Below are 22,312 nucleotides of genomic sequence, written 5' to 3' on the forward strand. Positions count from 1 at the left end.
CTTTGATTTCTTCCTTCAGTTCCATTGGTTCTTGAGTATATGATACCTCTTAAGATAGTTGAATAAAAATGATGATGGCAACATGTGTACAAATGTGCTGACACAATGGATGGATGGATTGCGATAGGAGCTGAAAAAGCCCCAAATAAAATGATGTTAAAAAGAAGAAACAAACAAAAAGGCTAGTTGAATATCAACCAATTCTCTTTTGTATGATAACGCTGCGTGTCCCGTCAATCTTATTTTGATGCTTCCGGCATCATACAGTCTTTTGTCCGTGTCGTTAAGTGCCATCAAGTTGGGCCAACTTGTATCCATCCAATGTACAATGAAACAAAACTTTGTCCAGTCCTGTACCATCCTTACAATTGTTTCCATGTTTAAGCCATAGTTACAGCCACTATGTCAGTCCATCTAATTAAAGTCCTTCATGTTTTGGGCTGATACTCTACTTTTCCAAGCATGATGACCTTGTCTAGGGACTGGTCCTTCAGGATGTCCGTGGTACTACCAATATTCTTCACTTACAACATGCATCAGTGCATCAAATGCATCGTCTTCTCACGTTTTAATTTATTGTCCAGCTTTCACATGGATATGAGGTAATTGAAAATGCTGTGGCTTGAGTCAAGTGCATCTTAGCCCTCAGAGTGACACCTTTGATCTCTAACACTTCAAAAGTTCTTGTACAACACATATACTTAGTGCAATATATTGTTTGATTTCTTGACTGCTGCTTCCTTTGCATTGATTGTAGAGACAAATAAAATGAAATATTTGATGACTTCAGGCTTTATTCCACTTATCATTATAGTCCAATTGTGAGGAATTTTATTTCCTTTACATCACTTATAATTCATATTGAAGGCTGTATAATGTTCATCAGCAAGTGCTTCAAATAATCTTTTTCTTTCAGCAAGCAAGGTTGTATCATCTGCATATCAAAAGTTAGTGAACTTTCCTGCTATCTTAATGCCATGTTCTTCACCTTGTACAGCCTGCCAATTTGCTTAGCATAAAGATTTAGTAAGTAGGGTAAAAAGATACAACCTAGACACACATCTTTCCTGATTTTAAACCATGCAGTACTCCCTGTCCTGTTCTAATTACTGTTTCTTGGTCCAAGTATAGATTCCATCTGGGCACATGATGTGTTCTGGAATTCCATAGTTTAAAATCTGCACAGTTGAATGACTGGATAATCAATAAAATATAAGTAAACATATTTTTGGTATTTTTTGCTTTCAAACAAGATCACTTTTTGAATGTCTTCTGTTGAATCCAGTTTCAATTTCTGGCAGCTCCTCATCAAAGTATTTATATAATTATTTTAAAATTAATTTCAGCAAAACTTTACTTACATGTGGCATTACTGATATTGTTAGATAATTTCCTCATTCTGTTGGAAAACCTTTCTTTGGAATATACACAAAATATGAATTTCTTGCAATTGGTCAGCCAGATAGCACCATTCCAATTTTCTTGATGTGGGCCAGTGCAGGCTTCATGTTGAAACATTCTAGTTAGTACTCAGTCAATTCTTGGAGCCTTGTGTTTTGGAGGGGGTTTTTTTTTGCTAATTCTGTCAGTGGAACTTTGACATCTTCTTTTATTACCACTGGTTCTTGACCATTTGCTACCTCTTGAAATGTCTACCAATTCTTTTTGGTACCGTGATTTTATATATACACCCTCCCTCTTCTTTTAATGCTTCCTACATCAATATTTTGCCTTCAGTATTCCAATTGAAGGCTTGAACTTTGTCTTCATTTCATTCAGCTTGAGATGTACAGAGTGTGTTTTTCCCTTTAGGTTTCCCAAGCCCAGGCCTTTGTATATGTAATTATAATGCTTTACTTTGTTCTCTGGTGTTGCCCTGTGAAAATTTACCTTCTATTTTTCCATTTGATTTATCTATTCTATGGTCAAACAAGTTTCAGAGTTTCTTCTGACATAAACTTTAGTTTTTCTCTTGTCTTCTTATTTGCCTTTTGCTTTCTTCATGTATGAAGTAATTCCACAACTTACCTGGAATTCAGTCATCAGTATTCAGTAAGTCAAATCTGCCCTTCAAATGGTCTCTAAATTCAGATGGCATTCCCTCAAGGTCCTATTTTGGCTCTGGTGGACTTGTTTTCATTTTATTCCGTTTCAACCTGAACTTACGTATGACCAAATTATGGTCTTTCCACAGTCTGCCCCTACACTTGTTTTTCCTTGATAATGATGTGTCTCCATCATCTGTTCCCACAAATGTAGTCCATTTGACTCCTGTGTATTCCACTTGGCAGTGTCCGTGTGTATCGTCACCATTTATGCTGTTGAAAAGTGTATTTGCAATGACAAAATCATTGGTCTTTCAAAGTTCTATCATGCCATCTATAGCTTTGTTTCTATCACCAAGGTTATATTTTCCAACTACTGATTCTTCCTCTTTGTTTCCAAGCACTAATAATAACCAGTGCATCTTAATTACATGTGTGATTAGATTCAGACTGAATAAATTGATAGAATTCTTCAATTCTTCATCACTAGCTTTAGTGATTGATATGTAAATTTGAATAATACTAACTGGTCTTCCTTCTGGGTGTACAGATATTATCCTATCACATACTTCAAGATCGATCTGTTCTTTCTGTTGATGAATGTGATGCCATTCCTCTTGAATTTGTCTTTCCTGGCGTAGTAAACCATATTATTATCTGATTTTAAATGTCCAGTACCAGTCTATTTTAGCTCACTACTACATAGGATATCAATCATTATGAATTCATTTTTGGACATCCAATTTTTCTAGACTCATACTTCATGAATTCCATGTACTGGTTATTAATGGATGTTTACAGCTGTTTTTTCTCAATTTGAGTTTGCCCTACAGAAAATGAAGGTCTTGAAAGCTTTGCTCCATCAGTGCCATTAAAGTCAATGCTACTGTGAGGTGGCAGCTCTTCTTCAGTAGGATTTTGTCTTGGTGTTAGTCTGGGTAGACTAGAATTACAAATTCATAGACATTTACATGTGTATAAGAAAAAGATTTATATACAAAAAAATTGAATATTGATAAAACATCCCAGCTCAGTCCAGATGAAGCCCATCAGTCCAATATTAGCCCATATGTCTGATGCCAATTTATAAATTCATCTTCAGACACACGCAACACATGCAATGACGTCAGGAAGATCACAGGCTAGAGGGTGCAAAGTCTTGTGGATCCAGTGGCAGTGGAAGCTTCTCAGTGCTGGTAGGGGTCTCCATGTGGCTCCTTTACCTCCAGGGCTCTAGCTCCATCTGTCATGTCCACAGGAATGCTCCCAGGGAGTGTCTGTGTATCTAGCCGCCAGTCAGCTAGCTATCTCCTTCTTGCCTCTAAATGAGGTCATCAAGCTGCGACCTGATTGACAGGCTAAACGCCACCCCTTCACTCTTAAATCTCAAATTGACAACAGATTAGACAACTACCAGTCTTCTAACCTGAGTGGTTCATCTTCTGCCACTATATCAGATAATGTACCACTGCCATTCATAAGGTTTTTAGTGTCTAGTTTTTCAGAAGAGTATTGCCTCTTCTAGAAAACAAACAACCCACTGCCATTGGGCTAATTCTGACTTTTAGCAACCAAATGGCCCTTCATCTTCATCTGTTCTTAATCTGAAAACCACTGAATTCTGTTCACTGTTGAGCAACTCTGTTAATATTTGAAATGCTGATGGCATAGTTTCCTGAATCACAGCAACCTGCAAGCCACCATTTTATAACAAGCTGATAAATGAATGTGGATTTTGCCCACAGAATCCTTCAATATTGCAACTCAAAGCTTGAATGTTTTGCTTGTTGTTTGTTATTTCCACTTGAGACATAAATGAGGCTTGTTCTCCTCCACTGGTTTTCTAAGTCAGTGTCTTTTCATGCTTTATTATAATGCTTTACTTTGTCTTCTTTTTTTATGTGGAACGCTTCACGAATTTGCGTGTCATCCTTGCGCAGGGGCCATGCTAATCTTCTCTGTATCATTCCAATTTTAGGATATGTGCTGCCGAAGCGAGCACTACGTTGTCTTCTTGAGATGCCCTTTGAAAATTTCCATTCTCACTTCTTTTATTTCATCATCTTTTATTCTTTTAGCTACTCATTTTCAAGAGCAATTCTTAGTGTCATCTGGCATCCATTTTAATAGTTTGGGGTTTATTTTCTATCCTTCTTTAATGACATTGTGCTTTCTTCATTCATAGACTGGTACAATATAAACATTGAATCCTAATTCAAACTGTGAATTTTACTTAATAGTAATGTATTAATATTGGTTCTTCTGGGGGAGGGGAGGAAGGAGCTGACACCAAGGGTTCAGTAAAAATAAAATGTTTCATAAATGATGATGGCAACATATGTACAAATGTGCCTGATACAATTGATGTATGGATTATTATAAGAGCCCCAAATAAAATTATTTATTTAAAAATATATATTGGACAATATATATATATATGTATATATATATATTGGTTAGTGAACTGCAATAAGTATATCACATTCAAGAGCTTATTAATAAGCAGGATTAGAAGGGTAAGTGGACATTGCCTTAGGCTGGATAAAATATTCTCACTGCCATCAAGTCGATTCTGACTCATAGCAACCCTATAGGGTACACTAGAACTGCCCTTGAGAGTTTCCAAGACTGTTAACAGGAATAAAAAGCCTTGTCTGTCTCCCAAGGAGCAGCCATTTCTTGGGCCAGAAGGAACTCCTCCTGGGACCATGTGTTAGGTTGCATTCTCAAGAGAAATAAAACCAGTATCCTGTGACACTTGTAATATTGTATATAGTAATAACTTTCCCTTTCCCTCCAGCAACCTACGCAGGCCCTCTCATGCTACAACGTACCAGGTTGTTGCAACTCAAGACTTCCCCAGCCCAGAGATAGCTCATGCGCAGCAGAAAAATGGCAAAAAGTAAGCTGGACAAAAGAAACAAGGACAAAAACAGGTAAAAGGGATAGTATCAACCAAGAAAAGTAACCCTGTGAGAAAGTAAGAGGGAAGGCATCCAGTTTGAGAAGAAGCAAGGGGGCAGTGAGAGCATTTGACCTGTTTCCTGAGAGCTTTGTGGAAGAGCAGCCAGAGAGGACTCTCACCTGCAAAAGGCCAAAGTTGGCTCCAGGCCATAGCAGATGACAGCGATTGAACTAACTCTCCTGCCAAAAGCAACCAAATTACCTTTACGTGTGTGTGTACCTAATTAACGCTGTTAAAATTTGTAAAAACATTTAACATAGCATTTGCAAACTTCACATGGTTCACGTGTACAATTTAATGGCATCAATTATGTTAATCATTTGAGCAACCATCACTGATACCCACTGCCAAATTTTCTATCACTGTGAGAAGAAAATACTCTTCATGAAATAATATCTTATAAATCTTCTTAAAAACCTAAAAACAGAAAAGAAACAAGGACATGGTCAAAAGCTGATTTTGTTGATCAGCAAAAATAAAGTGGCTACAGAACTACTCATTTTTATGCTATTCCCTTTCGTGCTTCATGTAAAGACAATTTTGAGTAAATGTACACCTGATTCTGATTTGGAAATCCGAAAATTTTTGGAAATTCTTGTTAAATTCTTCTTTTTACAATTATAATTATATTGGTGTTCATATTGTGTAAAAGTAGTACTTTGATTTTATAACAAAATAAATAAATTTATATCAAGAAATGCTTATAAAAATACCTAAGCACAGTCCAGTTCATCAGGCTTCTGAATTGTAAAAGCTTGTGAACAAGAATAGCTAGAATGATGAAGAAGAGGTAGCAGGCGCACAAGCTGGTGGAGCAGAAGTCTGAAGTCGCCACCATGTGTACTGTGCTGATGGCTCCTGTGATTGGCCTGCAACACTACCGGAGACTGAGAAACCCGATGCAAGATCCCGCTGCAGCAGAAGGCAAAGGGCCAAGTTGATTGGGCTCTCCTCAGTCTCTCTCTGTTACACGAAAAGGATTTTGACCTCCAGGAGGTGTCATCAGGCTGTGATCCATTGCTAGGTTGAGTTCTGCCCCTCCTCTTACCCAGGCATGTCTAGTTGACATTATTCCTTACCATCACAGCCTCAATCAATCATATTCTAGGCCAGCAGGAACTCCATCAAGCATTGTGCCCTTGCTACCCATGTGACTCACCAACCTCTGCTACCTCCTGATCAAGCAAGAGAATCACCTGGGTGCTCTGCCCATCCCTCAATCCCACTTCTTCCTTTTCCTACTCTTGTTTTTATCATTTTTCTTGCGTCTTTTGTCCTTTATTTTCTTCTAGTTTTCCTTCTTTTATATTCATTTTTCTTATTTCCCTTAGTTCAGGTTTTGTTTTGGCTTTCTCTACTTTTTCTCTACCTTCTTATTTTTTTCCTTTAAAATTTTTCATTTTTTAAAACTCTTTTATGATTTTAAAACTTTGCAGAATAAATTGGATTCCATTCAATTCATACATTGATTGCAATTCCCAAAATATACCAGCATTCTTCCCACTTCAGCCCTCCTTGTGTTTTTATATTATTCATCCTTCTTTCCTGTTCCTTCTTGTTTTCAAAAGTTCTTATCCATAAGCAAATGCTGTCCTTTTGATTTAGTGTGGTTGATTGTTCTAAGGAGTGTATACCTCTCAGATGTAATTCTTCCCCCCAAGCCTGTATATTGTTGGGCTGAAATCTGAGTCAGAGGAGTAAGTACAGGTCCAAGAGTGAAGAGTCACTAGAGGCCATAATCTGGGGAATCCAAGCCTACATCAGACCAGTGAACCTGATCTATTTTATGATTTTGGTTTGTTCCACTTTCTTCTCCCACTCGACTCAGGACCCTCTTTTGTGATCCCTTTAGAGTAATTAGCAGTGAAAGCTGGGCACCATCTAGTTCTTCTTGTCTCAGGGTTGTGGAGGTTCAGGTTCACTCTGGTCCATTCATCCTCAGGATGAATTGTTCCCACACATCTTCTTTACCACACTCACCACATACATAGGGTTTTTCTCCTGTGAATTGGCAGATGAGTTTTGAGATTTCCTTTATGAATGAAGCCTTTGACACATTCACCACATACATGGGGTTTCTATCCAGTATACGTTCCCTGATGAACAGTGAGTCCATCCTTCCTGAGAAAGGCTTTTCCACATTGACTACACACATGGGATTTCTCTCTAGTATGAGTTTGCTGATGAACAGTGAGAGCAGTCTTCGTGGTGAAGGCTTTTCCACATTCACTACATACATGGGGTTTCTCTCCAGTATGAATTTCCTGATGAACAGTGAGAGAAATCTTCTGGCTAAAGCCTTTGCCACATTCACCACATACGTGTGGTTTCTCTCCAGTATGAGTTCGCTGATGAACAATGAGAGCACTCTTGTGGATAAAGGCTTTGCCACATTGACCACATACATGGGGTTTCTCTCCAGTATAAGTTCGCTGATGAACAGTAAGCTTACTCTTCCTGAGAAAAGCTTTGCCACATTCACCACATACGTGTGGTTTCTCTCCAGTATGAGTTCGCTGATGAACAGTGAGATCGCTCTTCCTGGTGAAATCTTTCCCACATTCACTGCATTCACAGGACATTCCTGCCACATAAGGTTCCTGATGTCCCTTGAGGTATGACACACTGTGAAAAGTTTTCCCACATTGCAAGGATTTTCCTAGCTTTTGTCCTTCATGACTTTTTTGATAATGTTCATTGAGTTTGAACGCTTTCTTGAATTTTTGCCCACACTGACTGCATTCATAGGTCTTATCTAGTACATCAATAATCTGCTGCTCATAGAGCACAGAGTCCTCGATGAAGGCTGTCCCACGTTTATCGCCTGTGTTTGGTTTCTCAATTTCATCAGACTCCTGATGCTGAATGCACTGTGACTTCATGAGCCTGGGTGGTTCACACTCAGGGAATTTCATTTCAGTACAAAATTGCTCTTGTTCACTGTAGAGAAAAGTTTTCTCATCTTCACTGAGCACAACTGACTTGTGGATTTTGTTCCTTCTGTTCTGAATTGATTCCAGAATGATTAAATCTGATTTTATGATTTTTTCAGGTAAGCCAAACATCTCATAATTTTCCTTTGGAAAAAAATAGTTTTTGTGCTGAGAAAGAATACTTCCCAATGTATTACATTTGTAGCACCGTTCCATTTTGTCCATGCATCTTTCACATTGCAAGTGCTCAAGCAAATGATCATCGTCTTTCTGGATTTAAAGGAACTCAGATTCCGACAGTTCTCCAACATCACATCCTGATACAGCGTTTTCTGAGCAGGGTTCAGGAGCTGCCATTCCTCCCGGGTGAACTTTACAGCCACATCGTTGAATGTCAGTGGTTCCTGCAGAAACTCGCGGGATGCTCTCTCCTACAATTTTTCATTTTTATTTTCTTATTGACATTTGCTTTATTTCCCCCTCGGTTCTTTTCTCTTTTTTATTATAAAATTTATTATTTTCTTTTTTCAAGGATGTTTTTTGCTTTTAGTAAAGCATCTTCCCTTGCTTTTTGTTTTCTTTTGTTTTGTTTTGTTTTCCCCACCCAACAGAAGACAGCACTCCTACCCATAATGTCCACTGACATGAAACTCCTTCACTTCTACCTGCTCATGAATCACATGATTAACAATAAACAGTGACCAACGCCAGTTGAAGAAATGGCCGGGGGCCACTTCTGACCTCCTCTGGTTCTCAGGGCTTATTGCCATAAAGCAGAGGTCAGACATCCCTTTCCCCCATCCCTTTTACTCAATCCGGACATCAGCCATCTTTCCACGGCTCTCTACTTCTGTGACTTGGTTCTTTAATTCACTACATAGTCACCCAAATTCACAGACAATGCTCCTAATCATGGGTTGATTGGGAAAGTTAAGTTATAAGTGAGGTAAGAAATGCTCAGGGGAAAAAAAAAAAAAAAAGAAATGCTCAGGATACGGTTGTCCCATCAGGATAATTTTTTGCTGTGCCTGAAGGCAGACCTCTCCATGGACCTCAGTCTCTTGGACTGGCCCCTGCCCTTCATGGGCAAAGCTCTTTCAGAACTGACAATAAAGGTCCAAAGGACATGTCACTCAACTAACAGCTTCAACCTGAAAGCGCCCAGCTCTGGATCTGTGGATCAGCAAACCCACTCCTCCAATTAAGTGCCCAGAGGCACTCCAAAAGCTATCTTTTACTCCAAAGTACTTGAAAATGTGCTCTGTTGCCTGGGAAGTCCACCACTGCATCTCATGCTCTGGCTCCGGGGTCTGCTGCTGCTATAGCACTTCTGCCCTTCCTTATTAAAGAGAATCTTTGTGTAGCCATCCATTGAGTATAGGGACATGGTTTTGGTTTTATTTTGTTTTTTGGTAATAAACCTGCCTATATGAACTAGAAACCTAGTGAAAATTAATTTGATTTACGTAGATGTACTTCCATATTCATTGTAGCACTATTCAAAATAGCAAAGAAAAAATAACTTAAATGTCTCTCAACAGATAGTTTGATAAACTAGTACATACACATAGTGGAATACTGTGGAACATTTAAAAACAGCCATGAAGATGGTATTCGGCCATGGGAAACTGAGAACCATAAAGAGAATATATGCAGACACATTCTCTAAACTCACATTTAAGGAGTCTGGGAGGCAGACTCTGGTAAAGAAAGGCCTTCATATTTGTGAATTGGAAATGAATTCAGTCACATTCTTCGAACTAAAAATTATTCCTCACAATCCACACCCATTCTAATGTCAATCTTATGATGCTTCTTACAAGCTCGTGGTTGCTTACTACAAGCTTGAAAGTTATCTGCCTGAAGGTTGTCTGCCTTTTAAAGCAATCAGACCCTATTGTCTGCCCCACCCTAAGTATGGCCTACTCCCTTCTGATAAGGATCATATATTATTCCCCTGAAGAAGAGCTCAGGACACCTAAGGTCAAGTCAGCTCAAGGTGGACCAAAGTTAAGTTGCCAACTTATCTCTAGAACCCGCCTACCTTGTTACATATGTGTGCCTTCCTGTCACGTGTATGCCCCTAGTACCTCCCCTTCCTATGTATGTGCTTACCAGGGCTTGCCCCAAGTTTATATAAGCCTGTAAGAGAATACATGTTTTCTCTCTCTCTGGAGCCTGCCATCAGAAGAGGTGAGCCCTTGCATGCCTTATCTGATGTTTCTTTAATTTATCCTTCAATTACACAGCCACCTGTTAGGACCCATTGGGTTGTGGAGGTTAGTGCCTCATACCCAGCCATCAGAAAAAAATAATGGCTGGTGTCTTATAAGCTTATCTTAAAACAAGCAGCCAGCACACCAGCTTGTGTGAGTCAAGGATTGTAAATAATAAAATCCATCACTTCTCGGCCTTTTGGCTAAGATCAAGTGTAGTAAATAATAAAATCCAAGACTGGAGAGGTACAGTATTTGCGCTGAAACTCTGAGCACCCAGTTTGCAAAACTATGGATGACAGTGAAAACCCCAAATCCATTGGCAGGGTCCCCATGTGTGTTAAGCATTTGGTGAATACCTTCTGACCATTGACCAGAGATATGAATAACTTTGCTAGCAGAGTACATTGTATGGTGGATTCTTCCAGATGTAGTTAGACTTAAAATTTATCAGTTGAAAAACAAGAAACAGACACATCATTTGTTCCCTCTTTTGGCCCATTTTATATTTGTCCTAGTTTTTAATATTTTCTGCTTTCTTTTGATGTTTTCCTCCCTTTTGGTATTGTTATTTTAAAAATGTGTTTCTGCATATGAAATCTAGGATAGGTAAATGTAGAGAGACAACTGGATTAATAGGTTTTTTTTTAGGGATATAGCAGGAGTGGCTGGGGATAAATGGGAAGCTGTGGTAGTAAGATGATTTTGTCAACTAGACACTCCTGGCTAGGCATGGAGTTCAACCTGTCAATTAGGTTGCAGCCTACTTAGGGTCATAATCCTTTTGGTATAAGAGTGAAAGACACTGGAAATTGCTCTTTCTCTGCCACTTTGCCTCCCTGCCTGCTGGAACCATGCCAGCCTCAAGGGGTGGCCCCTATACAAGTGGATCTGTTAAATGTGTATTAGGAATTGCCTGCAAGGTAGAAAGTTAAGCCCCACTCTGCATTGAGTGCCAGGACATTTGCATTTGAAAAGACCACTAAACTGTTAGAAAACTGGAAAAAAGGTGGGTGGGGGGGTGCAGCTTTGGCTTTTTTTGAATCTTAAGCAAGCAGTTTATGTCTTGGCCTGAAGCATCTGGGAACTCTAGGATTTAACTTTAAAAGGAGCCTGCCAGCATCTAAAATGCTCACAAGGTGACCACCTGGATCCACTTGTTGAGTGGAAGTGGGGAAAATGCAGAAAAAAGTGGATTGAGTCTGGCCACTGCCACTCTGTACCTGGACTAGAGGAAAGACAAAAATGGTTTGGCTGATGTGAAGTTTTAGATTTGTGCAAAACCTGGGCCTATGGCATGACCTAGGGTGCTGTGGTTGTCTCAGAGCATTAGGTTGACAGAAATGGGCAGTTTGGAAATTGGATACCAAAAATGGGGAGTGCAGTGGGGGTGGATAAAGGCATGGAGTGGCTGTTTTACAAACCTTCATGAGTGGAGGAAGATGCTGATAAGATTATAGGATTAAGGCATAGGTGTTCGAAAATGGGCAATTGTTGGACATAGAACATTTTTTGTTTTGTTCATATTCTATGTGGAACAATTGCGGTTTTGTAATTGTAAAATTCTTTGTTCTGAAAAAGTCTTTGTTCTGAAAATGATACCTTAGGCTGTTTCCTAGTCCTTTGCAAAAACATTAATCTGCTCTTCCTGAGGGTGGATTTACCATGGTCACTGCCATTCCCTGCTTTCTTGGAATTGACACAATTACTTGGGCAGTTCAATGTGTAAAGAACACAGAGTGGTGTCTGAACTTGTCAAGAGTCAAAATGGAGTTAGCATTCTGGCTACAGTCTTCTGGATTCCACTTTTGGATTCAGGCTCTGACACATATGTAGAGCTCTTAACAAGTGAAGTGCTTGTATAAGGTTTCTCGATGGGTAATACCTCAGTCTTGGATTGGCACGATAGAAGAATTCACGAGGAAGCCTGTTTTGTAATGCAAGTGGATTTTCTTGAAGTATAGGACAAGTTTCAGGCTTTACAATCTCAAAGCATCCCAAGCCATGTGGGAGCCACAGTGGAGTTCACAACTGGGCATGAGTAATCATGTGGAAAGGAACACCCATACATATGGAATTGGGGGATTTTGGGGGGCCAGAAGTCCAAGAAACCTAGAGGCTTAGAGCATGTGGACCCAGAGGTGGTGACATGGGGACCAAGAGGCTGTGGCCCCCAAGTAGGCCTGGAGTGGGCACATGTAGGCCCCGGACAGGCCCTGAGGGGGCATGCCTGGGCAGCGTGTGTGCACCCCCACCCTCTGAACTGCCGCTGACCAGGAGCAGGGTAAACAAGGGCAGCCTTCCCACAGCCAGGATATTTCAAGCCTCTGGCTAGGAAGACATGGCTGATGGTATTGGCTGACCCCAGTGACTAGGTTGAGCCCAACTGGGTGATGTCATGAGCCTCTGCCTAGTTTGGACTGCCCAGGTGTTGTCACCCACCTGACTCGGGGGCTTGAATAGGAGCATGCTCAGTTTGGGGTCTTTATAGGTGTGTTAATCTTTAGAGAAACAAATCCACAGAAACTCATGTATAAGAAAGTTTTATATAAAGGTTAAGTGCACATCAAGAAAACATCCCAACCCAGTGCTGCCCAAGCTCACAAGTCCAACATTAACCCATATGTCCGACACCAGTCCCTAAAGTCCTCCATCTCACAAAACACACTCAGTGATGCTGACTGCAGGAGGAAAGCTGAATCAGTGAAGGTGTAAGCATCTCAGGCTTGGCAGGGGTCTCCACACGGCTCCTCCAGCACCCAGGGCTGCATCGGGATAGGTCCATGTGGTTTCTCCTCAGGGATGTCTTGCAGGAAGTGAGCCTTGCCAGCTGAAGCAAGGACCTGGCTAATGCAGCTGCACCCTGGTCCGACCATCACAAAGCGAGAGAACCAAGAACTAGAAAGGCGAGGCTCACCTAGCCATATAGCTCTCCGCCCTTCAATTAACCCCACATGTGTTTATTACCAGGTTGGCCCAATAAACTAACTCAATAAGCATCTAATGGTTGCCTGATTTCTTCCAAAGTCCCCTAGGGGACCTTTGCAGGCAAGGAAGGCACAATCCCCCATCCCTAAATCTAGCTACTGAACACGTGCTGGGCTTCCTTTGTGGAAGGCAAGATTTCTACCATTGATCCACCACCCTTAAGGGTGATAAAAATGTTTTAGAATTAGAGGGGTTGGTTACTAAACATTGTAAAGGGAATAATGCCACTGAATGATGATTTTAAGTGGTTAATTTTATTCTTGAATTTTGTTTTCTTCAGTTCTCTCAGTTTAAGATATGCTAAGTGTATTCTTCTTGGGTTTTAATTCTAAGTCATTTCATTATAATATTTTACTTTGTTTTCTTGAACTGCCATTTAAAATTTTCTATTTTGCTAAATATCATCCTTCCAGAGGTTCAGGACCGATTCAGAAGAGATTGTAGAACAAGGGTGGTCATTGCTAATGTCATATATGTCAGATGGCTCTTGGCTCAAAGTAGAGAATACCAGAAAGATATATACTGTGTTTTATTGTCTCTGCCAAGGCATTCGGCTATATGGATTATAACAAATTATGGGTGTTCTGGAGAAGCCTGGGAGTTCTAGAACACTTGATCGTGCTCATGCAGAACTTGCACTGGATCAAGAGGCAATTGTGCAAACAAAACAAGGGAATGATACTGCATGGTTTAAAAATCGGGAAAGATGTGCTATAAAGCTGTATCCTCTCACCATATTCATTCAATCAATATGTTGAGAAAATAATCAGATAGACAAGATTATATGAAGAAGAATGTGGCAGTAGGATTGGAAGAAGTTTAACAACTTGAGTTGTGCAGACGACACAACTGTTGTTGCTGAAAGAAGGATCTGACGCCCTTGCTGTTGAAGACCAAAGGTTGCAGCTCGGTGTGGATTAAAACTCAGTGAAAAGACCAGAATCCTCACGGCTGGACCAATAGATCGCTTCATGATAAATGGAGAAAAGGCTCAAGTTGTCGAGGATTTTGTCTTGCTTGGGTCTAGAATCAGTGCTCATGAAAGTAGCAGTCAAGAGAAGAAATAATGCCGCATTGCATTAGGTAAATCTGCTGCACAAGACCACTTGATTTTATTTTGGGGGGCATGTTCCATAATTTAATGATCATCATTGGTGTAGGTTAGGATCTTAATATACATCTGCAGAATATTTTCAGAATTTCTTACAAATCTGAGAGAACATTGTGAATTTTATTTTCCTTCAGAAGAAAATTCACACAGGAATTCATGAAACTTTAATCCACCTCTTTCATCAAAAGATAACTTTAAATTCAATTATAACTATAAGATTAATTGTTAGAGCTGGCTGCTGAAGAAAGGTTTAAGATAAATTTTGAAAATACAGCATTGCTTAGTTCATTTTGGATAAAAGTTTAAACAAATGTCCTGAGCTTGTGGAAAATACCTTAAAATATATTCTTCCATTTCTTTCAACACACTTATGTAAAATTAATCTCTCTAGTGTATTATTAAAACATTGAATAATTGTAGATATATATATTATGCTATATGACTAGTATTTAGATTACAGTAGTTTACAAACATCCTCAATTGTCATATTAGAAACTTCAAATAGTGATTTATGCTTGTTCAAAATGTGTATAGATGTTTAATATGAGGACATACTATTCAACGGAAATTTTTTTTAATAAATCATTTTATTGGGGCTCATACAACTCTTATCACAATCCATGCATACTTCAATTGGGTAAAGCACCCTTATACAGTCATTGTCCTCATCATTCTCAAAATTCGTCTTCCACTTGGGTTCCTGGGATCAGCTCATTTTCCTTTTTCCCCCCTCCCCTTCCCTCCACGCTACCCCCTCCCCAATGAACCCTTGATAGTTTATAAATTATTATTTTATCTTACACTGCCCAGCATCTCCCCCTCACCCACCTTCCCATTGCCCATCCCCCAGAGAGGAGGTTACACGTAGATCCCCGAGATAAGTTCTCCCTTTCTACACCCCCTTCCCTCTGGGTGTCCCCACTCTCACTGCTAGTCCTGAGGGGTTCATCCATCCCTACTGCATCCATCCCTACTGGTCCTGAGGGGTTCATTCCAGATCCCTACTGCACCGCTGTACATCCTCTGGTCTAACGAGGTCCGCAGGGCAGAATTGGGATCATGGTAATTGGGGGGGAGGAAGCGTTCAAGAACTAGAGGAAGGTTTTGAGTTTCATTGTTGCTACACTGAACCCTGAGTGACCCATCTCCTCCCCACTACCCCTCTGCAAGGGATGTCCAGCTGTTTACAGATGGGCATTGGGTCCCCATCACACACTCCCCTCATTCACGGTGATGTACAACTGAAATTTTTTTAAATCGTTTTATTAAGGGCTCATAGAACTCTTATCACAGTCCATACATACATCAATTATGTAAAGCACATTTGTACATTCATTGCCCTCTTCATTCTCCAAACATTTGCTCTCCATTTAAGCCCCTGCCATCAGGTCCTCTTTTTTCCCCCTTCCTCCCCGCTTCCCCCTCCCTCATGAACCCTTTATAATTTATAAATTATTTTGTCATGTCTTGCCCTATCCGACGTCTCCCTTCACCCACTTTTCTGTTATTCATCCCCCTTGGGGGGGTAGTTATACATCCATCATTGCTTTCAGTTCCTTCCCCCTTCCTCCCCCTTGTCCCTCCATCCCCAATCCTCCCCTTACCTTCATGGTATCACTATCCCATTACTGTTTTTGAGGGTTTATCTGTCCTAGCTTCCTTATGTTAAAAACGCTTGTCTGTACCAATGTACTTACTCCAGTCTAGCAGAATTTGTGAGGTAAGACTGGGGTCATGATAGGGGGAGGGAGGAAACACTAAAGAACTAGAGGAATGGTGTGTGTTTTCTTGGTGCTGTTTTGCACCCTGGCTGAATCATTCCTTCTGTGTGACCCTTCTGTGAGGGATATCCATTTGTCTACAGATGGGCTTTGGGGAATATGGCAGGAGAGAAATTGTGGGAAAATGGAAAGCTCATAACAAGGAGTACAAGAAAGAAAAAGATTTTCTAAAATTTATTGTGGTGATGATAGCACAACTATTTTAAATATGATTCAATTATTGAATTATGTGATATGGGAATCATGTGCCAACAGGATTGTTAAAATAAAGCAGAAATAAACACTAGAAAAAAATTCAAAACAAGTCAAAAGAGAGATCAAATGATAAGGTGTTATATTTTAACCTAACTATATCTACAATCACTTATTTCATTTCTATAACAACCTTATGAAGTATATGTAGGAATTATCTATTTTATAATAAGTAAATTGAGGCACAGAAAGATCAAGGAAGTTTACAGGGTTCCATAGCTATGTGCAAAGTGCTAGAATTTTTTTTTTTGTAAAGTAACTGTTTTACTGGTGTGTGCGGGTTTTCCGGGAAAACCAGAAAACCTGCTAGACAAGTTCTAAAAGAGCTGTAACACTAAGTGCTAGAATTTTAAGTAAACTATATTACTAGGATGTATCTCTCATGTAATTATGATTTTCCTTAAACCTGAATAGTGTATCTGGTCACCATTCTCAATCTAAGGTTATCTAGAACTAATACTTTTTTTTTTTCAACAATGTGGGATTGGACACATTGTTGATGTTAGAGCAGGGAGGAGGTGTCATCGAAACCACAAAGTGGTCAGGCTTCCTTTCCTATTCAAAGAGAAAGAATGAAGTTTGTTCATTTACTGAACCAACCTTTTATTTTCCCTATGACAACAGTTTGCCAAGCTCTGAAATTAAATAAAACACACAAAACTAAAACTCATCTCCTCAGAACAGGGAAGGAGAAAAGATTCCCTGACAATCCCTCCTTCTTTACCCTTCCAGCTGCCATTCAGCCATCGGAGGGCTAGTGCCTGGAGAATGTGTACTTCCCCTACAGATTGCAGGCTGCTCAAAGGCAGGGACCAAGTCCTCCATACTTGCAGGTCCTGGCACATACGAGGTTTATAGTGAGTAGTTGGGGTACTAAAGACAGAAAACTCACCTTCAGGAGACTAATGTGCAGACAGCTGGCACTGGGTTATAAAATGTGGTCCTCTCATGGACGGACCTGAGTAAGGAGAACATGTGAGCAATGTAACGCTTTCCTAAGTCTTTCGTCTTCTTTCTGTTAAACATCTCTAGTCCAAATGCCCTGGAAGCAGATTACCTGCATACCTTTGTTGGGGAAGATCTTTGCTGGGCCAGATCATAGAATGGGCTTTGGGGGACTGTTCACTTATGTAGCCTACACTATCCTGGGTTAGGAGTGAGTTGTCTCAAACAAAAATCCACTTTTTCCCATTCCCAGAAAAATCACACACACATTCATACATTCATCCCAGCTACACCTATTTAAATCTCCTTCTTGGGAGGGAAACAGTAAAGCAGCCTGACTGTTGATCTTGGTTCTATTGTCACAAATAAGGAGACAAGAGCCAGTGTAACTTTTGTCCAAGTGTGACCAGTCTCTTCATTTGATAAACAAAGCAGTGGTTGTATCTTAAAATTATTCTTTCCTTATCTCTTGAGACCCCCAGAACAACCAAGTGTGGCGAAAGGTATACTGATGGAGAACAAATGTGATCACTACCAGGTGGATTGGTAGGAACATAGGGCATACTCCACCCCCATCCCCAACCCACCTCCAAATCAAGTGTTTCCTTATCTATTTTTGGGTTTAAAGAAATACAATATCTGTCATCCAATCATTGGTATTGGAGGAGGAGGGACAGCAAGAGCTGTAGGTAGGCCTCAAAGGTGCTGTGGTAGTTAGATGATTTTATTCTAACTAGACACTCCTGGCTAGGGGCAGAGTTCAACTGAAAGACACTGCGAACTGAACTGCTCTCTCTCTCTGCCACTTTGCCTTCCTGCCTGCTGGGACTCTGCCACCAATAATGAGAGCCTCCACATCCTGTCGTGTTTCTATCAACTTTGTATCCACACTGCTGCACCCACTGGCCTGTGATCTTCCTGCTTTTGTGTTGATTGCTCTGCATCACTAGCATGTGACTATGTAAGTCGAAAGGATTTATAGACTAATATAGGACTTAAGGACTTAGGTTGAACTGAGCTGGGATGCCTTCTTCTTTTTTTTTTTTAATTAGGGGCTCATACAACTCTTATCACAATCCATACATATACATACATCAATTGTATAAATCACATCTGTACATTCTTTGCCCTAATCATTTTTGAAGCATTTAAAATTAAAAGCTCTCCATTTAAGCCCTTTGCATCAGGTCCTCTTTTTTTCCCTCCCTCCCCGCTCCTCCCTCCCTCATGAGCCCTTGATAATTTATAAATTATTATTTTGTCATATCTTGCCCTATCCGGCGTCTCCCTTCACCCCCTTTTCTGTTGTCTGTCCCCCAGGGAGGAGGTCACATGTAGATCCTTGTAATTGGTTCCCCCTTTCCAACCCACTCACCCTCTACTCTCCCAGTATCACCCCTCATACCCCTGGTCCTAAAGGTATCATCCACCCTGGATTCCTTGTGCCTCCAGCTCCTATCTGCACCAGTGTACAACCTCTATCCAGTCTTGCAAGGTAGAATTCTGGTCATGGTTGTGATGGTAGTGGGGGTGGAGGGAGGGAGGAAGCATTTAGGAACTGGAGGAAAGCTGTATTCTTCATTGGTGCTACGTCGCACCCTGACTGACTCATCTCCTCCCCTAGACCCCTCTGCAAATGGATCTCCAGTGGCCAACAAATGGACCTTGGGTCTCCACTCTGCACTTCCCCCTTCATTCACTATGGTAAGGGTTTTTTGTTTTTGTTTTTTTGATGATGTCTTATACCTGATCCCTTTGACACCTCGTGATCGCACAGACTGGTGTGCTTCTTCCATGTGGGCTTTGTTGCTTCTGAGCTAGATGGCCACTTGTTCACCTTCAAGCCTTTAAGACCCCAGATGCTATCTCTTTTGATAGCCGGACACCATCAGCTTTCTTCACCACATTTACTTGTTCACCTGCTTTGGCTTCAGCAGTTGTGTCGGGAGGGTGAACATCATAGAATGCCAATTTAATAGAAGAAAGTATTCATGCATTGAGGGAGTGCTTGCGTAGAGGCCCAAGGTTCTTCCGCCACCTTAATACTAAACCTATAAATATAGACACATAGATCTATTTCCCCATCCTCATATATATATTTGCATGTACATGTCTTTGTCTAGACCTCTATAAATGCCCTTTGCCTCCTAGCTCTTTCCTCTATTTCCCTTGACTTTCCCCCTGCCCCACTGTCATGCTCCATCCCCACCTGGGTTATAGCTATACCTCTTCTTTACGTTACTTTACCCTTGATCATTCCCTACCAGGCCTGCCACTCCCCCCTCACCACCAATTTGGATCCCATGTTGTTCCCTTTTCCCTGGGTTAGTTAACACCACTTCCTTACCCCCACATCTCCCCCTATGGGATGTCTTCTTGATCTATAATTATTTCTTGATATAAAGTTCTTTTTTATACATTGATGAATACCACTGGATAGTTTCTCTAGATAACCCAGCCTCATACAGGTGCTATCTACATAATTTTTCTAACTGGGCAGTCCCAGGTCTATGTAACATGCATATGGATATTGTAAAATGGTTCTATCTCTGTTGACCTGTTTACACGTTTAAAGCTCAGTAGATGTGGAATAATTCTCCATATGTGTCATATATACATATTCAAATATTTATATATTTTTGGTGAAAATCTATACAGATGATCACTAATATACAGTTCAGTGACATTGGCTATAATCTTCGCATTGTGTTACCATCTTGTGCTCTCTCTCCCTATATTTGTATCCTCCCCATTGACTTAGATTATTTATATATATATATATATATATATATATATATATATATAATTCAAAAAGTTCATGGGAAAATTCCATTCCCTTTCTTTGGCCAAGAAAACTTACTTTGCTCCATGGTTCAGGGACCTCACACATGCACAGACACACTGGTAATACTGCTCAAGGCAGGAGCTCCTGAGCACCAAGGGGCACTGGAGTTTGGGGGAGAAACAAGAACTCTGCTCTAGGCCTTCCTCTCATGATAGTCTCTTTCTTGCCTTTCAAACCCAGGCTTAGGCCCAGGCACAAAAGGTTCCCAGGAGGCAGCATCTTCACACTTTGAGATTATGGCCCTGCTCACCTCTGAGCCCTCGCTTCAAAGTTGATCTCAAAGACTTGAGATTGCTCTTGGAAGGTTTGCATTCCCAAGCTGCTAAAGCACAAGGACTTCTCCTGGTCACTGACTCCACCAGTATGCCCATAATCTCATAGGAAGTGTCAAGGGGTGAACCAGATCCCAGGGGTTCTTCTGGAGATGCTGTGAAGGGCCCCACTGGGGTGGACATTGCAACGGAGCTGCTCAGGACCATTCCTCTGCTGTGGCACCTATGTGTGGTATCCTCAGGTCTGCTAGTCAGCAGACTCCACATACTGGTGTGACTTGTTCCACCACCCACAGCCACAGGGACCTCTATGTCTCTCTAGCCACACCTGATAACCCTCTCTCATTGGCCATGCATCCACGAGTTTTAACACCCTCATGGTAAGTGGCTACTTCTGCTGCTGCTGGTACTTGCTCTTAACCTCCAAGGTAAACTTGCACAGTGTGTGGCAGAACTACATGATGCACATCTCCTGGAATGCTGGGCCCTGTAGCCCAGCTAGAGCAGGAAGATGTGGGACCTATTGCAGACTCGGAAGTGTACTACCCTCAATATGGCAACACAGTGGGCACACTGGGGCAGGAAGTGGGTGAGGTGGTGTGACAGTTACAAAATCTACAATCAACTTGAGTGAGGTGGTAGAGTCTAACCTATCCTAGCCATTGAGGTCTCTGTGTGGGCATGACCTCCTATGGATTCTGGAAACTATTCTTCCTCCCTGGAGGCAGAACACATACTTTCTCTCTGCTACACATTCCTGTTGACAAGCCACATGGAGCTATGCTAATGGAGCCTGAACCCTGGAGCTGGAAGAACCATGTGGAGACCCACACCAGCGCTGAAATGCTTCCACCGCCGCTGGATCCACAAGACTTTCCCCCCACTGGCCTGTGATCTTTCTGCAGGCAGTGTCATTGCATGTGTTGCATGAGTCTGAAAAGGCATTTATAGACTGGTATCAGACATATGGGCTAATATCAGACTTATGGACTTGATCCGGACCTGGCTGGGATGTTTCTCAATATACAATTGTTCTTTTATATAAAGTTCTTTCTTATATGAGTGTCTATGAATTTGTTTCTCTAATCAACCCTGGCTACCACAGGCATACAGACACACAAAGTTGAGACCTCGCAGATTCTCTTCAGCTGCCCTGCTCTGGCACTCATCTGTCCCAGATCTCAATCAGCTGCTCAAAGTCCACCTTAGCACAGTGGCTGAGAGTGAACATTTCTGAGCAGAGACCGAATCGGGAGCAACAGAGAGCAAGAATGGTGCAGCAGTGACAGCTGAAACACCATGTCTTTCATCCCTGACACCTTCTCCAGCTAGTTTAGCTCAAAACCACTGTTTTGGGAGCCCTTTAGGAAGTTGTCCACAATCAGGAAGGTGTTCAGCAGGCAGTGGACAGTGGAATTCTGCACCAACTCTTCCATGCCCACTTTCAGGTCAAACAGTCTCTACAATGTCCCGCTCTGTGCTGTCACTGCCCAGTTGGGAGCCCCAGAGTTTGAAGGCCTAGATTTGTAAGTGGGTGGCCAGGCCCCCAGTTGGGGTGAGGATGAGCAGTAAGTACACAGGCTCAAGGGTATTTCAGTGTTGACTGATCCGCGGAGCCTTCTCAATCTTTTGTCATTCATTCTCCATAGACATGATCAGTAAGTAGCTTCTCAGTGTTACGCTTGCTGACAGCAAACATGTTGAAGTTGATCAAGGAAGTCTTAATAACATGTACAGGTAGCAATGTCATATGGCCTCAGACAGTGTCTCTGTCTAGCCTGATTCCATGTTTCGGGTGTGGCCACACTCTCCAGGAATCAAGCTTTGTAGATGCTATGCTCGAAGGAGTTGTAAGCTGAGAGTACCGTGGAGATGCTAAAGAAGCAGCCCAGGGGAACTGAGGTGGGGCTCACTAGTGGGGTGGTGAGTACGGGGTCAGGCTCTGGATCTCATGTTGCT

The 22,312-nt window shown here is 41.3% G+C and overlaps 1 protein-coding gene, 2 non-coding genes and 3 pseudogenes across 3 annotated transcripts in view; 2 read left to right on the top strand and 4 right to left on the bottom strand.

Annotated features, from left to right (window-relative positions):
- The window catches only part of LOC142449166 (uncharacterized), a 38,029-nt gene extending 35,131 nt beyond the window's left edge, over positions 1 to 2,898 (top strand). The window contains exon 4 of the mRNA XM_075550854.1: positions 2,867 to 2,898. The gene's annotated coding sequence lies outside the window, so the exon portion shown is untranslated. The remainder of the gene's footprint in view (positions 1 to 2,866) is intronic.
- A 1,042-nt stretch (positions 2,899 to 3,940) lies between these two features.
- Positions 3,941 to 4,047, bottom strand: LOC142449473 (U6 spliceosomal RNA). Its single transcript, XR_012784633.1, has one exon. It is a non-coding gene; the product is annotated as a U6 spliceosomal RNA (small nuclear RNA).
- A 6,295-nt stretch (positions 4,048 to 10,342) lies between these two features.
- On the top strand, positions 10,343 to 10,471 carry LOC142449422 (U2 spliceosomal RNA; annotated as a pseudogene).
- Positions 10,472 to 16,567: 6,096 nt separating this feature from the next.
- LOC142449551 (U7 small nuclear RNA) lies at positions 16,568 to 16,628 on the bottom strand. The gene has a single exon (XR_012784700.1). It is a non-coding gene; the product is annotated as a U7 small nuclear RNA (small nuclear RNA).
- A 3,674-nt stretch (positions 16,629 to 20,302) lies between these two features.
- Positions 20,303 to 20,953, bottom strand: LOC142449167 (FH1/FH2 domain-containing protein 1 pseudogene; annotated as a pseudogene).
- Positions 20,954 to 21,439: 486 nt separating this feature from the next.
- On the bottom strand, positions 21,440 to 22,103 carry LOC142449168 (FH1/FH2 domain-containing protein 1 pseudogene; annotated as a pseudogene).
- Between the last annotated feature and the right edge of the window lie 209 nt (positions 22,104 to 22,312).

Source organism: Tenrec ecaudatus, chromosome 5 (assembly GCF_050624435.1).
Source record: "Tenrec ecaudatus isolate mTenEca1 chromosome 5, mTenEca1.hap1, whole genome shotgun sequence".
Lineage (NCBI taxonomy): Eukaryota > Metazoa > Chordata > Mammalia > Afrosoricida > Tenrecidae > Tenrec > Tenrec ecaudatus.